Source organism: Felis catus, chromosome D4 (assembly GCF_018350175.1).
Source record: "Felis catus isolate Fca126 chromosome D4, F.catus_Fca126_mat1.0, whole genome shotgun sequence".
Classification (NCBI taxonomy): Eukaryota; Metazoa; Chordata; class Mammalia; order Carnivora; family Felidae; genus Felis; species Felis catus.
In genome coordinates this window covers 90458743-90472448 of record NC_058380.1, presented here as the reverse complement: position 1 = coordinate 90472448, position 13706 = coordinate 90458743, and the positions used below count along the sequence as shown (strand labels likewise).

Below are 13706 nucleotides of genomic sequence, written 5' to 3'. Positions count from 1 at the left end.
AAAACTTGCTATTCCCAGAAGGCATCCAGCACTTACTGCCTCCAGGCTCTTGATTCGGCCTCCCAACCGCCTCTCCCATTTCTATTTCATACAACCTACCTTTCCTTTAAAAACAAAGCGGATGCCCACTCCTTCAAAAAGCCTTTCAAATTCCTTTAGGCTCATCTCTCACTCTCTGCCTGCTCGGTCATGCTGCTCTGGCCTCTGATAAAGAACATCACCTGTTGAGCATTTTACTATGCTCGGGGCTTGAATTCTCACTTGAGGAATGCTATTATGCTCATTTCCCAGAGGAAGAAACTGAGGCCCCCGCCGACTTTAAGACTTGTCAGGTCTAGCCGGTAGACAGCTAGGAAATAGAAGGGACGGGATTAAGGCTGCTTCATTTCAAAGCTGTCTGCTCCGGTTAGGGTGGTTGTCCAAAACTGTCGTGATCAGGTCTGAGGCGTTGGCAACCTGAGGGCAGACGCCAGTGTGGTTCTTTCTTCACAGTCCCAGAGGTGGGGTTTTGCGAATATTCTGCAAAGGAACGAAGGCTGCCCGGATGGAGTGAAAAGCCACTCCTCCAAGGCTCCAGAGCGGACCCTTCACCCACGCGGGCCCCAGGGGCTCTTTGGGAAACATGATCGCGGCTCTGCGGCGGGTTACAGACAGACAGAGAGAGAGACCCCGGGAAGGGGGCCGGGGGGCAGGGAACAACTGGGTCTGCAAGGGCAGAGGGGACGAGGGGGAAGGCAGCAGGCACCCCAACCACACCCAGCCTGGCCACCTTGTTTACGCCTCTTGCACGGCCCCGCCCGCCCGCCCGAGCACGTGACCTCCGCCCCGCCCCTCGCGTGGCTCCTCCCGCCGCGCCGGCCCTTCTTTTCGCCTCCTTCAGAGTCACAAGATCTCTCAGCGGCCGCCTTTCGGGATCCTTCCGCCCGTCCCCGCCCCCCCCCCTCCCGACCTTACAAACTCTCCTGGGCTCTTTCTCGGCCGGTTCTCACCACCAGTAATGAGCAGGACGGCCTCTTCCGTCCAACGGGGCTGCCGGCCGCGGTCATCTGCCGCTGGGGTCGAGGGGGAGGGGAGACCCAGCTGGGCACTCTTTTTCGTGGCGGAGGCTGCAGCGGTCGTGGGCATTTCACGACGGGGGAGGTGCTGTACGTCCAAGATGGCGGCGCCCTGTAGGCTGGAGGAACTGTGAGGTAAACAGCTGAGGGGGAGGAGACGGTGGGTGAGTATGGGGGTGTCGCCCCCCTCCTTTCCACGGGGGCTTCTCGGGGCACCCCTGGCACCACGACCCCGGTCGGGGGTGCGGTCCGAGGGGCTGGGGCAGGGGGCTCACTTGCTGGAGAGGGGAGCCCGGGAAGGGGTGTCCGGAGGGCTGTCCCCTCCCTCTGATTACGTGCTGTCTCTGGCGGGGCCCCGCAGAGCTGGCGAGAGTCCCTGGGGAGGAGAGGCGGGCCGGACCAGCACCTCGCCCCTCCTCGGCGGCCGAGGGGACGGCTGCACCCCCGGGGCGCGGTGCCGAGGGCAGGGGTGAGGCGGGCCCCTTCGCCAGCCCCTCGCTCGGCGGGGTGACAGGCTCCCGCGGGGTGCGGAGGGCAGGGGAGAGACCCCCGGCCGGAGGGGCAGGGCCGGTGGGGGAGGGCGGCTGGTGCTGGGGCTTTCCGGAGGGGGGGGGCCGGGGGTGGGGCGGAGAATGAATGGAGGCAGCCCGTGGGCACCGGGGACTCGCCTGCACTCCCGGCGCGTCCGCTGAAATTCGCGGGACTGGGGCGCCTCGCTCCGCGTGTGCTCGTGGGTGTTTGCTTGACGGTCAGAGACAGTTGCCTCCAAGGCGGCCGAGGTGAAGCCTCGGTGGCGGCTAGCTGTTTGCGGAGCCGCTCCTCGACGCCCATTCATTCGTTTGCGGAACTGGAAGACGACGAGCCCGCGGGCCGAGAGACCTTGGAGGATTAAAGCTCTTTGTGCTTCCTGCGAGCGAGTTGTGCTCCGTGTGTTTTGGATTCGGGGGCTGGGCGTGGGAGGGGGCGCGGCCCTCCCGAGAGCAAGCGCTCGCGTTAGTGGAGCGCTCCCTGGGCGGGTTGGTGCTCGGCGGTCGCCCTCTCCTGCAGTCCCTGCGGCGAAGGGGAGAGGCAGCCGCTGTGGACGCCTCCATTTCCCAGGGGAGGAAACTGAGGCCCAGAGAGATTGGGGCTGGTGGCCCAGGGTCCCGTCCGCAGGGTGTTCGGCTGTGGGTTCCAAGACTGTGCTCCCGGCCTTGTTGCTACTCCCGCTTGGTCCGTGTGGATGTTGCTTGACCGGAGCCGGCCTGTCATTCTAATTAAGTGGCTGGAACCGATCGGCCGGAGTTTGTTGAAGAGGGGTCCGTTGTGTCCAGCTATGGGGCCTCCAACAGCGATAGGGGCTCCTGCACCTGAGCTTCCTTTGGGACGGCAGCCTTTGTGCTTGTAAACACGTGAGTCTAAATTAGGCCGGCAAGTGTGTGATGTTTTTATAAAAGGACACGTTTACTGCGGAAAGAAGTCCTACTAAAATCGTTGCTGTTTTTTTTTTTGTTTTGTTTTGTTTTGTTAATAGAAAGCCTGGAAATAGCACTTCACTTTGCATAGACTAAGCTGTAAAAGTACTAAAATAGAATAATACTCTTCTGAGATGCTTTGATTTATAATTTCGGGATCCGCTTGGAGTCATCGGAATTCAAACACCCCGGCGAGGCGGGGCTGTAAATTTCAGGAAGCGTTTATCAAACCGAGTCTTCAGGGAGCCCTTGATTTGCCGAGCAGCCACCTGTGATTCTGAAGTTGAACATTCCTGAGCAAACCTGGAGTATGCAAATGGGAGGGCTGATTTAGGGTTGTGTAGGGAAATGTACCCGTAACAGTCGTGCATCAGGCAAATGAAGCCCCTCAGAAACACTGAAACATTCTCCGCTATTGCCCTGGGGAGCAGCGGAGTCTTCCCCTAACCACCTGGCGTAAACTTAAGGGGTATTTATAGACGATGTAAAACGAAAATATCCTCTTACTAAAGTTAATATCTTACCTAAAACCCTCTTCCATCAGGTGCCTGGAAAGGTGGATGATGGAAGCTTTCTTCCCTTCGTGCATTTCCTCGTGTCCTGAGGGCTTCGTGTGTTTCTAAATTCCTAGTTAGACAGACTCTTGGGTGGCTACAGGCCTTCAGTACCCCGCTTCACTAACTTGGAGCGTCTCGAATCCTGTGACTCGCTTGTACCCTTCCTCCCTGGGTTAAGAGTGAGGGCATGTCACACGGCTACTGTTGCGGCGTAATCCGATGCATTTTGTGCATGCTTGGTGTCATTTGTGGGCCGAAACTGAACAGTCTTCCCAGGGCAAATCAAAGATACACCTGTCTGTGTAATGTTTACGGAATCACAAAATCGCTGGGAACACACGATCTCAAGCAGCCGTGTTCATCAGAACCTCCATGCGCAGATGTCCAGCCCCATAGTACACGGGCCCACATGCTTGGTCTCCAAGGATACCCTGGGTATATATTTTGGAGGCAGTTGTAGGTGATTCTGATGTACGCCAGAGGTTGAGGACCAGTGGCTTCGAGTATCAATTTGGCTATTTTTCCTTTGATGTATAATTTATTGCAAAGGCATTTCCTAAGATAGTTTCTACCCTTCGGTGGGTGTGTAGTGCTGGGTGAGTTTTGGGCTCTGAATTACAGTTGACTTGATCCCGTAGCTCTGTCCTTCTTTCACCATTTGTTAGGGTACAGGTATGTTCTTTTCCAGGTTCCAGAGTCACAGTGGACTAGCTTTTCCTGGAATTAACGGTATACTCTTGGATGTAGAGGAACCGAGTACAGCGATGCATCAACAGTTTTAAGCCTTTGCTAAAAATCAGATAGCTCTTGACTTTTAACAAGCCATCAAAGTTCTCTAAGCTTAAGCTTCTTCGTCTGTGAAGTAAGAGAGTTGGCTTGTGAATTAGAGTGTTTCTAAGTCTGAATTTCTGGGATTTCAAGTCCTCCTGGGGCTTCAGTTAAACATTCTGACTCAATTGATTGACTCGAAGTGTTAACGGCTTTATAATAACTAAGCACATCGGGGCGCCTGGGTGGCTCAGTCGGTTAAGCATCCAACTTCGGCTCAGGTCATGATCTCGCGGTTCGTGAGTTCCGGCCCCGCGTCGGGCTCTGTGCTGACAGCTCGGAGCCTGGAGCCTAGTTCGGATTCTGTGTCTCCCTCTCTCTCTGCTCCTCCCCTGCTTGTGCTCTGTCTTTGTATCTCTCAAAAATAAATAAACATTAAAAATTTAAAAATAACTAAGCACATTGGTGACCCTTAGCCTGACCCAGTGAGTGATGACTTCTGTATCCTTTCCTTTGTATCACATGATGCTTTAAGAGGTAACCCTCTGTAAATTCTTCACATTATAAATCTCTCTTTGAGAGATTGGTTTTATTTATATTAGTTTTGTTTGTCATGTAAGGAGCTGAGCTTAAGCATGAAAGCAAAGTATACTCAGTAACATTCAAACCTGTAGCTTTTTGCTTTAAAAATATATGTGTGTATAATTAACATATACTCACACTTGAGATTCCCCCCCTGTGTTTAGTATAATTTAGTTTGCTTAACAATACTCCTCATTTTTGGCCATTTAAATTGGTCTGAAAGAGGTCTGCCATCAGCAATTTGAGATTATCCTTTTTCTGGTTTACTTTTTAAGCCTATAGTTGCTGGAAGTTAGTCATTTAATATCTAATGTCTCTGTTTTTTTGGGGGGGGAGAATAAAATATATATATATATATATATATATATATATATATATATATATATATATATATATATATATATAAAAGATATATGATCTTAGGACCTCACCAGTTTCTTCTTGTCCCTTGTGCAGTGCTAACTTTTGTTCTGTCCTGGGAACCAGCAAAAGGTAACAGAAAACTTTTCAAGGTTGAATGAATTCAGATTATCATCTAGTGAGTAAAGTGCCTTAAAACCCCAGCTTTGATACCAAGGCCTGGTAGTGACTGGCCTAGAATTCACAGGTCACTTTCTAAAGTAAAGATAATGGTGGGAGAGACCACGAAGCATTATTTGAGTAACCGGGGACAGTTTTGCCTTTCTGTTGGTGATGGGAGGCTCAGTAGGGGGTGATAAGAAAGAACAGATATAGTGACCTTAATGTCTGCATTAAGACCAGTGCTACTTTGAATAGTTCACGGAGCACAGCAGCAAACATGAAGTGTATCCATTTCGAGTTATAGAATGGTTTTATCAATGTTGCACATACAAGTTGTTACATGGGTAGACTGAAGCTTCATGTACCCAGCAATACATTTCATTTAGTAGTAATATTGTTATAATCAAGTTTGTATTTATTGAGTACTTATGTGCCTGACACGGTGCTATTTTACATGCATGATCCCTGTTAACTCTTCCCACAGCCTTAAGAGACAGGTGAGGAAGATGGGGAAACTGAGGCCTAAGGTCACTTTCACAGCTTCTCAACTGGGATTTGAACCCTGTTGGTTGACTTCGGAGCCCAAACATTTCATCTTTCGCTTTGATAAATGACACGAACTGCTCATCTCATAAACTCATTCATAAGTTAGTGGTTCTCAACTTTTGGGGTGCCTCAGTTCCCCTCTGAAAATCTGCTGGAAGCTTTGGACCAAATATCCCTTCCTGTCCTGTCACCACCAAACAATTCATACAGATCCATTCAGGAACTTTATAGACCCAGCTTGCAGCCCAGCTGATTATTCTAGACAGATTACTCCTCTTAAAAATGGACTTGGGCTTTATTAAAAACTTTTTTTTTAAACCTGTAGGTGGGAAAGGCCCAAGCCTTTCAGAGGTGGACCCGTGTACTGTTTGGGTTGTACATCATCTTGTTAAACTTCTACATTGAATGATTCTTTACACTTGTCAGGGAATTCGACTTAAATGCCAGATTAAAAAAATTAGAAGTGGAGATCTCAGGTATGTAACTTGCTAAGTGCTTGTCAGGCTTGGAGTTCAGTCTGTGCTGGTACCTTTAGCACCTGGCAGAATTCCACTGGGCTTTTTTCCAAGGTTTAGGCACTATGTATTTTTTCCCTTTGAACCTCAAATTATTTTTAAAATTATATATTAAATATATATGTGTATTTTTGTGGCTTTTTAAATGTTTATTTTATTAAAAAAATTTTTTTTATGTTCATTCATTTCTGAAGGACAGAGAGATACAGAGCACAAGCAGGGGTGGGGCGGAGAGAGAGGGGGACACAGAATCCAAAGCAGGCTCCAGGCTCTGAGCTGCAGCACAGAGCCCGATGCGGGGCTCAAACTCACAAACCGCGAGATCATGACCTGAGCCAAAGTCGGACGCTCAACTGACTGAGCCTCCCAGGCACCCCTTTAATGTTTATTTTTGAGAGAGAGAGTGTGTGTGAGCAGGAGAGGGGCAGAGAAAGAGAGAGAGACAGACAGACAGACAGACAGACAGACACAGAATCTTAAGCAGGCTCCGGGCTCTGAGCTGTCAGCACAGAACCTGACGTGGGGCTCGAACTCACAGACTGCGAGATCATGACCTGAGCCGAAGTGGGACGGACGCTTAACCAACTGAGCCACGCAGGCGCCCCCAAATTTATATTTTTAGTGTTTTTTGGCTTCATCCTTCTGCTTCCTGGGCCAGTGGTTCTCACCTTTAATAAGGGCATCAGAATCCCCCAGAAGACCCCACCCTCACAGTTCCTGATTCAGAGGTGTGGCACAAGGCCCAGGAGTCTGCATTTCTAGCAAATCCCCCGGTGATGCTGCTGTTGCTGGGACCACATTTGAGAACCACTATCCTGAAGTGTCAAAGCCTGTGCCCTTTGATTTTCCTGGGGTATTTCTGTTTTAGTCCTAGGAACTTGAAACTTAAAGAAATCTTGCAGTTTGCTCAGATTTCTTTTAGGGGAAGCTCGGTAGAGTGGCTGTTTGAAACATGCATGATACTTGTCTGATGTGTGTTTTCTTGGTAAATAATTTTGATTCAGGCTAAAAGAAACATTATTCTTTATAGCAGAGATATATCTTACTGAGACCAAGCTCCGTCCTTACAGGCAAGTTCTACAAGACTCACCTTTGAAATGGGGCATAAACTTCAGCAAGTTGTCCTTCCAGGTCCCTAATGGCAAAAATTCTGAATGGCCAATCTGGAGCTCCCCTGGCCCGGTTCATGTGACCTTGAGAGGGTGTGCAGCTGCGAGGGCGGGGAAGTCAGCCACAACTACACGTTTTGGCAGGTTTCTCCATCAGGTGCTTCACGCTCACATGCGGAGCGGTGTTTCCTAACCCCTTCTCCTCCTTCCTGTGTGTCGTGGGAAGAGGGAATGGCAGCTAGTATCTTACCCTTTTTGGATGCATCTGTGCTGGAGGCAGCTTTGTTCACTTGGTGGAAGATTGCTCGAGGAAATCACCCGAGACTGTTACCGAGCCAGCGCTGAACGCAGTGGCGCACCAGCGTATCGTTACTGCTGTTATCTTTATTATTAACATAATGGAGTGCTGGTTCTGATCTGCCTGTCCTGTAAAATAGTCCGTCTGTGCCTGAACCCGTATCTGAATTGTCTTTGAATTTTTTAGATGAAAGAGTTGAGCGTGGGAAGCAAGTTATGGTGACGAGACGCCTGCCTTCATTTTTACCTCATAGACAAGCATGTATAAAATCGTCTCAGGCGGTATGTTATGCAGGTACCTATTTGATGGGATTCGCAGTTCTAAGGCATCGTGGGATAGAAGGCCACACGCATGATGCCTTGGCACGGTTTGCCAAAAGTCTGAATACTCGACTGATGTTTTCAGATAAAATACTTTCTAAAGGCATTTTAGGTATTTCATAAAGGGATGCGTAGCTCTTAGCTGTCTCACAGCGTGTAATGCACCTTGCCCAGGACAGAGGGATGTGAAAAAAGGTGTGTAGGGTTCTGCTGATGGCAGCTGTATGTGGCTGTTAAGCTGGAGTTTGAGTGTAATCCTAAGTATATAAGCCATCTCTCTGTAAACACCTTAAGAATGAAATTAAGGTGAACTATGGAAACAAATTGACCTGAGCTCTTTCTGTTTAATCTCAGAATACTAAAAGCACAGAGCCCTCTTCTTCCTCAGACTTACCCTTTATTCATTCATTCATTCATTCATTCATTCATTCAAAAAGACTGCTTGTAAGAAGTTCCATCTCTAGGTGAGAATGCGTCTTTTGAGTCAGATATGAAAGAGGAAACATCTAGATCTGGGGGCATGTTTCTTTTTTGATTTGGCTCTTGAAGATTAAGAACGTGACTTGACCCTGCTATGCTCTGAAGGTGTTTCCATCCACAGCTTTAAAGAGGGTCTTCAACATTCCTCACCTCCGATCAGGGAGTTCACAGGCCACATTGCACTTGCCTGACGAGGATGATGTTACCTAGCAGTACCTCCACAGGACAGGATTTAAATATAAATGGATAAGTCAATAAGCAGTTAAAAATATAAATAACGGCAGGTGGCCTTTGACTTGTCGACATTAGATTGATGGCAGTTTGTTACGATGAGCCGCTTTTTGGCCTAGGGATAAAGAATTTAAGAAGTCTTCGTGTTGAGCATTGGACAAAAGACATTCTGATTTCCCGTGCCAGTCCCTTTGTCTCCGGTGGCGATCTTGGCTGGGCAGGCTACGAGATCTCGTCTTGTGTATATCCCAATTTCACCCTTCCCTGGGATACTCCTTTTCAGGCAGGTAAAAGATCCAACTAGGATGTATTGTAAGAGGAAGTCTGTATGACTCACTGGACTACAGCTGACTTTAGGATGTGGAATAGTAGAGGCTTCCGTGTTTTAATTCCGGTTCTTTACTTGCCTGAGTGACTGTGGCCAGGCAAGCACTCCCCGTCTGAACGATTTGGCTGGCCTTTTTGGAAGTACACACACTTGCATGATGCCACCGAGGGCCGTTGGATTTTAATGCCTAGAGTGTGCTCCACAACGAAATGTAGTTACCCGGTCGTCTGGGGCAAGAGCTGTTACTTGTTAGAGAGTTGCTCCATCCACTAGCTCGACTTTGACGTCACAGGCCAGCAAAGGGCTTTCGCACGCCCGCTGACGGGGCGTCGTGTGCAGTGTGTGCGGCTCAGCTTTCTCGCTCTATTTCCCACCCTGCAAAGGCTACCGGAGAAGGTGGTGAAATCTTTGCTGACCCGAACAGGGTATATTTGCCTCTTCTCTGCCAGATCCTGCAGTAGGCCCGGGGTGCCCACTGGGGGACCAGACAGGTAATCCCTGCTCCTCCTGGGGCTGCCAGCTCATGATTACACTGTACCTACATTTAGTTCGAAGGGCCCACATTTTAAAACGCTTTGGGATAGGGGCGCCTGGGGGGCTCCGTCGGTTGAGCGTCCGGCTTCGGCTCAGGCCATGATCTCACGGTTTGTGGGTTCGAGCCCCATGTCAGGCTCTATGCTGATGGCTCAGAGCCTGGAGCCTGCTTCAGAGTCTGTGTCTGCCCTGCTCTCTCTCCCTCCCCTGCTTGTGCTCTCTCTCTCTCTGTCTCTCAAAAATAAATTAATGTGTAAAAAAAAAAAAACCACTTTGGAATATATACACACACACGTATATGCCTATTTTATGTGGTGATTTAATATGAGATAATTGCCAAGACAGAAAGTTTTGTTAAAAAGGGGAAGAAAGTAGAAAAATGCTTGTCACGTGGAAGGATGAGATTCAGGTTGTGCTGTTTCGAAGGCAGAATCCAGCCTTGTGCATTTATTTAAGAAATATTTTAAGTCCTACCCTTTAGTCAACCATACCACAGACCGTGGTAGCCGCTAGAGGTACGCTACTGACTGAGCTCCTGCCCCTCCCTGGATGCAACTTCTATTCTAGTGAGGGAGTCATGTTCAGTAACTAATTACGCTTATTTAATTGGGTTGTGGCAAGTGACACAAAGAAATATAGGCTGCTAAGCAGATATAACAGGGGACCTGACCTAGTCTGGGGCACGGGAGCGGAGGGGAGGGAAGCCTCCTCTGATGGGGCAGATGTATAAGCTGACATTTTAAGGGTGAATGCTTAGCTTGGGGGCCGGGGCGGGGGGTGGGCTGTAGGGCGGGAGGGGGCCATGGCAGGCGATGAGGAGGTGTAGGCCCGCTAGGTGCTCTGCGCCTGGCACTGTTCCTGCTCTTGTGGCCTGAGTCCCCGGGCCGTGTGAGTGAGGACTCTGCCCCGCGCTGTGCCAGGGCTCTACCCCGTGTAACCCCCCAGGCGGCCTCCTGAGGTAGAGGCCGCTGTTCTCACTTTCCAGATGAGGTAACAAGGCTAGATGTTAGGAAGCTAAGATAAGCAGCCAGAAGTGACCCAGCTGATAACCTGGCAGAGCTTGGATTGCAACTTGGAATCGTGTGATTCTAGAACCCATCCTGCCCATTTGTTTATAGCTCGAATAAACAGCCAACAGAAGACAGAGATTACAAGTTCGGCACAATATAAAGGATTTTCCAGCAACCAGCTGTTCAGAAATGTAGACAGGGAGAGAGGGGCACGTGCGCCCAGTGATTGTAAATGTTCGTTCCGGTAGAAACCAGATGGCCACCTGTCAGGGCTAGGGCAGGAAGCAGCTCGGACCAGATGAGCCCTAACCTCCCCCTCGTTGCATCTGGTTTTCGGTTCACTGTAAGATTGTTGTCCACATATGTGTGTTTTTTCCCTTCAGTGACCATGAAAGACACCAGGTTGACGGCACTGGAAGCCGAAGCACCAATTGTCCCCAGAACAGGTAAGGTATCAACTCAGTCCAGTGGTTGGGGGAGATGGAAGGGAATCGCTCACCGGCGTGACTGTGTAGACGTGTACTTGCTTCTTTGCATTCGGGACTGAACGGTTCTGGGTTAAGCTACTAGCTAGGAACTGGTCCTCCTGTGGCATGAGATGATTTGTCAAACTACCTGTGGTTTATGAATGGCTTATTCGGTGCCAGGCACTGTGTTAAGTGCTTTATGCGCGTTACTTATCTTCCTTTTCACAGCCACACTTTGGTGTATCCTTGTTCTGCAGATGAGGAACAAGGCTCTGAGATATTATCTGCTTTTCCTAAGGTTGTTTAGCTGCTACTCGGGGGACCTGTTGACTCAGATCAGGTCATCTTAGCAGCGAAGCTCGGTTTTAGCCACTACGTTAAATTGATTAAACTGAAGCCATTGTGTTGGGGCGAGTCATTTGACTAACGCAGAGGTTCTCGACCCTGGCTGTGCCTTGGGAATCCACGTGGTCTCTCGACCCCACCCCTTCACCTGCTCTGGAGTGGGCCCTGGGCATCCGGATTTTGTGAACCGTCCGGGTGATTCTGATGTACATCCTGCGCTGAGAACCCCCGAACTGGTGAATTAGCATTTACGTCTTCACATGGCTTTACTTATTAATCGTCTTAATTAGTGTTCGGAGATGGACTCTAGGACGTGGTGGTCTCTAGGACTGGAGGATTTTCAAAGTCCTAGAATATACTCTTCATAAATAGTGAGGCTTTGGCACTTTTGCGGATGCGAATTTGGTCTTAGTGACGTTACTTGTATCACTGAGCTGTAATTTCGAGTTTACCAGCAAGAGCGCCCAGTGCAACAGCACTGTGTGCGTCTGTGGGAAGATGTGGGGAAGATGGGGAGGTGTTTGGTTGCTGTCTCTCTCTGTGTGTAGCTGGTGGGGTTCACTTGATGGCTCACTTGTTGCCAATTACTATGTCTTGTCATCGTCCGCCTCACCTCACATCGCAGGAATTGTGAAATAAAGTGGGGATTTCTTGCCTTCAAGACTGATGTCTGTTCACAAAGAGGAATTTCGTACAGATTGTGGACCAACAACAGGGCGCAAGTGTCCTTCTCTCGCAAGTAGGGGAAGCTTTCGGAGTGTGACTTCATTCTCAGTGTTTTTGCGTGTTCTTCACACTCGCCCTTCTTCACAAGTCCGCGGAGTATGAATTAGGACCCATTGCCAAGCGGTGGTGTTCATATGCTTGGGGCCCAAGCTGAGTAACACACATCGTAAATCGCAAATTTAGTATTGCAGTTGCAATACTAAATTTTAGTAGCTAGGTTTGTAAAGTTTGGAGTTCTCGTGTAGGAAGATGACTTCCTCAGGACCTGCAGTTAGATTGGGACTGCGGTCGCTGCATTGCATGCGGGATGCTGCATTCAGCCACTCCCGTCAGCCCATCACTAACCTTTTTGGACAGAGCAGAACGTAGTTCAGGAAAGTTTGCGGAAGATTGTTTTCTAGGAGGAACCTGTATCTTGGGATCAAAGCTTGGGCAAGCCTCACAGATCCTTTGTCTTCAGCCTCTAAAAATTGTTGGCAATCTGTAGCCACCATCTTGACAAGCTTTTTGGTTTACTCTTTTGGTCTTCATAGACACAGAACCACAAGACCTTGTCTTCCTAAAGCATCTTCGTGAAGTCCGCTTTGAAATTTGATGAGTGAGTATAAAATGTGCTAGGGGATTTCAGTTTCTTCTTAACACTGTTTTCTTTATACTATTTATAGTCTTTATATTTGGCTTGAAGATGATTTCTCAGGGATGTTGTTGACTGTGATGTTGGGATTTTTTCGTGTCTTACAACTGAGGTGACAGGTTGACATTTTTCATTCATCCTTGCAAGATGTGAAGTATTCCCAAATATTACTTTTCTTCAAGGACTACTAATTAAGACTATAAATTAAATGCAGCTTTAAAAGCTTATTTTGTTTGTAATAAGTGCTATAAGACAATTCTATAAAATGTAGAATTAAAATGCAATTTAATTTCTGTTTAGCCATCTATTATTAAAAATTTTATAAACATTTGGCTCAAAGAATAATTGCTGTTATTTGTAAAGTTATCTATGTAATCTATCTACTTAATATTCATATTATTAGTTAACATATTTAACCATTTGAAAGTTCTTGATTGTTTCTGAACATAAAAGTCACGTTCAGGGGCGCCTGGGTGGCTCAGTCGGTTGAGCATTCGGCTTTAGCTCAGGCCGTGATCTCACGGTTAGTGAGTTCAAGCCCCACGTTGGGTTTGCTGCTGTCAGCCTGTCAGCGCAGAGCCCCTTTCAGATCTTTTGTCCCTTTCTCTCTGCCCCTCCCCTGCTTCTGCTCTCTCAAAAGTAAGTAAACATTTTTAAAAAATCTTCAGGGGCGCCTGGGTGGCTCAGTCAGTTGAGCGTCCGGCTTCGGCTCAGGTCATGATCTCGCAGTCTGTGAGTTCGAGCCCCGCGTCGGGCTCTGTGCTGATAGCTCAGAGCCTGGAGCCTTCTTCAGATTCTGTGTCCCCCCCCCCTCCCCCACTCATGCTCTGTCTCTCTCTGTCTCAGAAATAAATAAACATTAAAAAAAATCTTCAAAAAAAAAAAGCCATGTTCATCAGCTAAAGCTTTTATTTTTATAATAAATATACGTTTGTAATGAAACTGTAAAACACTGAGCTTGGATGTTACAGCTAGAGTGTTCTACCTTTATTTAAGAGTGAATATTCAGATTTCTAACAGTAATTCTAAGTGCACGCCTTGTCCACATTATAGACATCGTGTAGATTAGATATAATGGTTACGACATGAACACGTAGCTATTGATCACACACAGTCAGGGATGCCAGAAATGCTGCTGAAGTAGGCAGTTCAAGTTTCAGAGGTTCCAAAGACCAAGGCCAAAGCCAGATATTGGCCAAATATAGAGACTAAAGTTAAACTTGGG

The 13706-nt window shown here is 48.2% G+C and overlaps 1 protein-coding gene and 1 long non-coding RNA gene across 2 annotated transcripts in view; one reads left to right on the top strand and one right to left on the bottom strand.

Moving 5' to 3' along the window:
• Positions 1-366: 366 nt before the first annotated feature.
• Positions 367-1128, bottom strand: LOC111557562. Its single transcript, XR_002737708.2, has 2 exons — positions 990-1128; positions 367-519 (listed from the first exon to the last, which is right to left on the bottom strand). It is a non-coding gene; the product is annotated as an uncharacterized LOC111557562 (long non-coding RNA).
• The window catches only part of TSC1 (TSC complex subunit 1), a 50138-nt gene continuing 37556 nt past the window's right edge, over positions 1125-13706 (top strand). The window contains 2 exon segments of the mRNA XM_023242930.2: positions 1125-1219; positions 10693-10755. The gene's annotated coding sequence lies outside the window, so the exon portion shown is untranslated.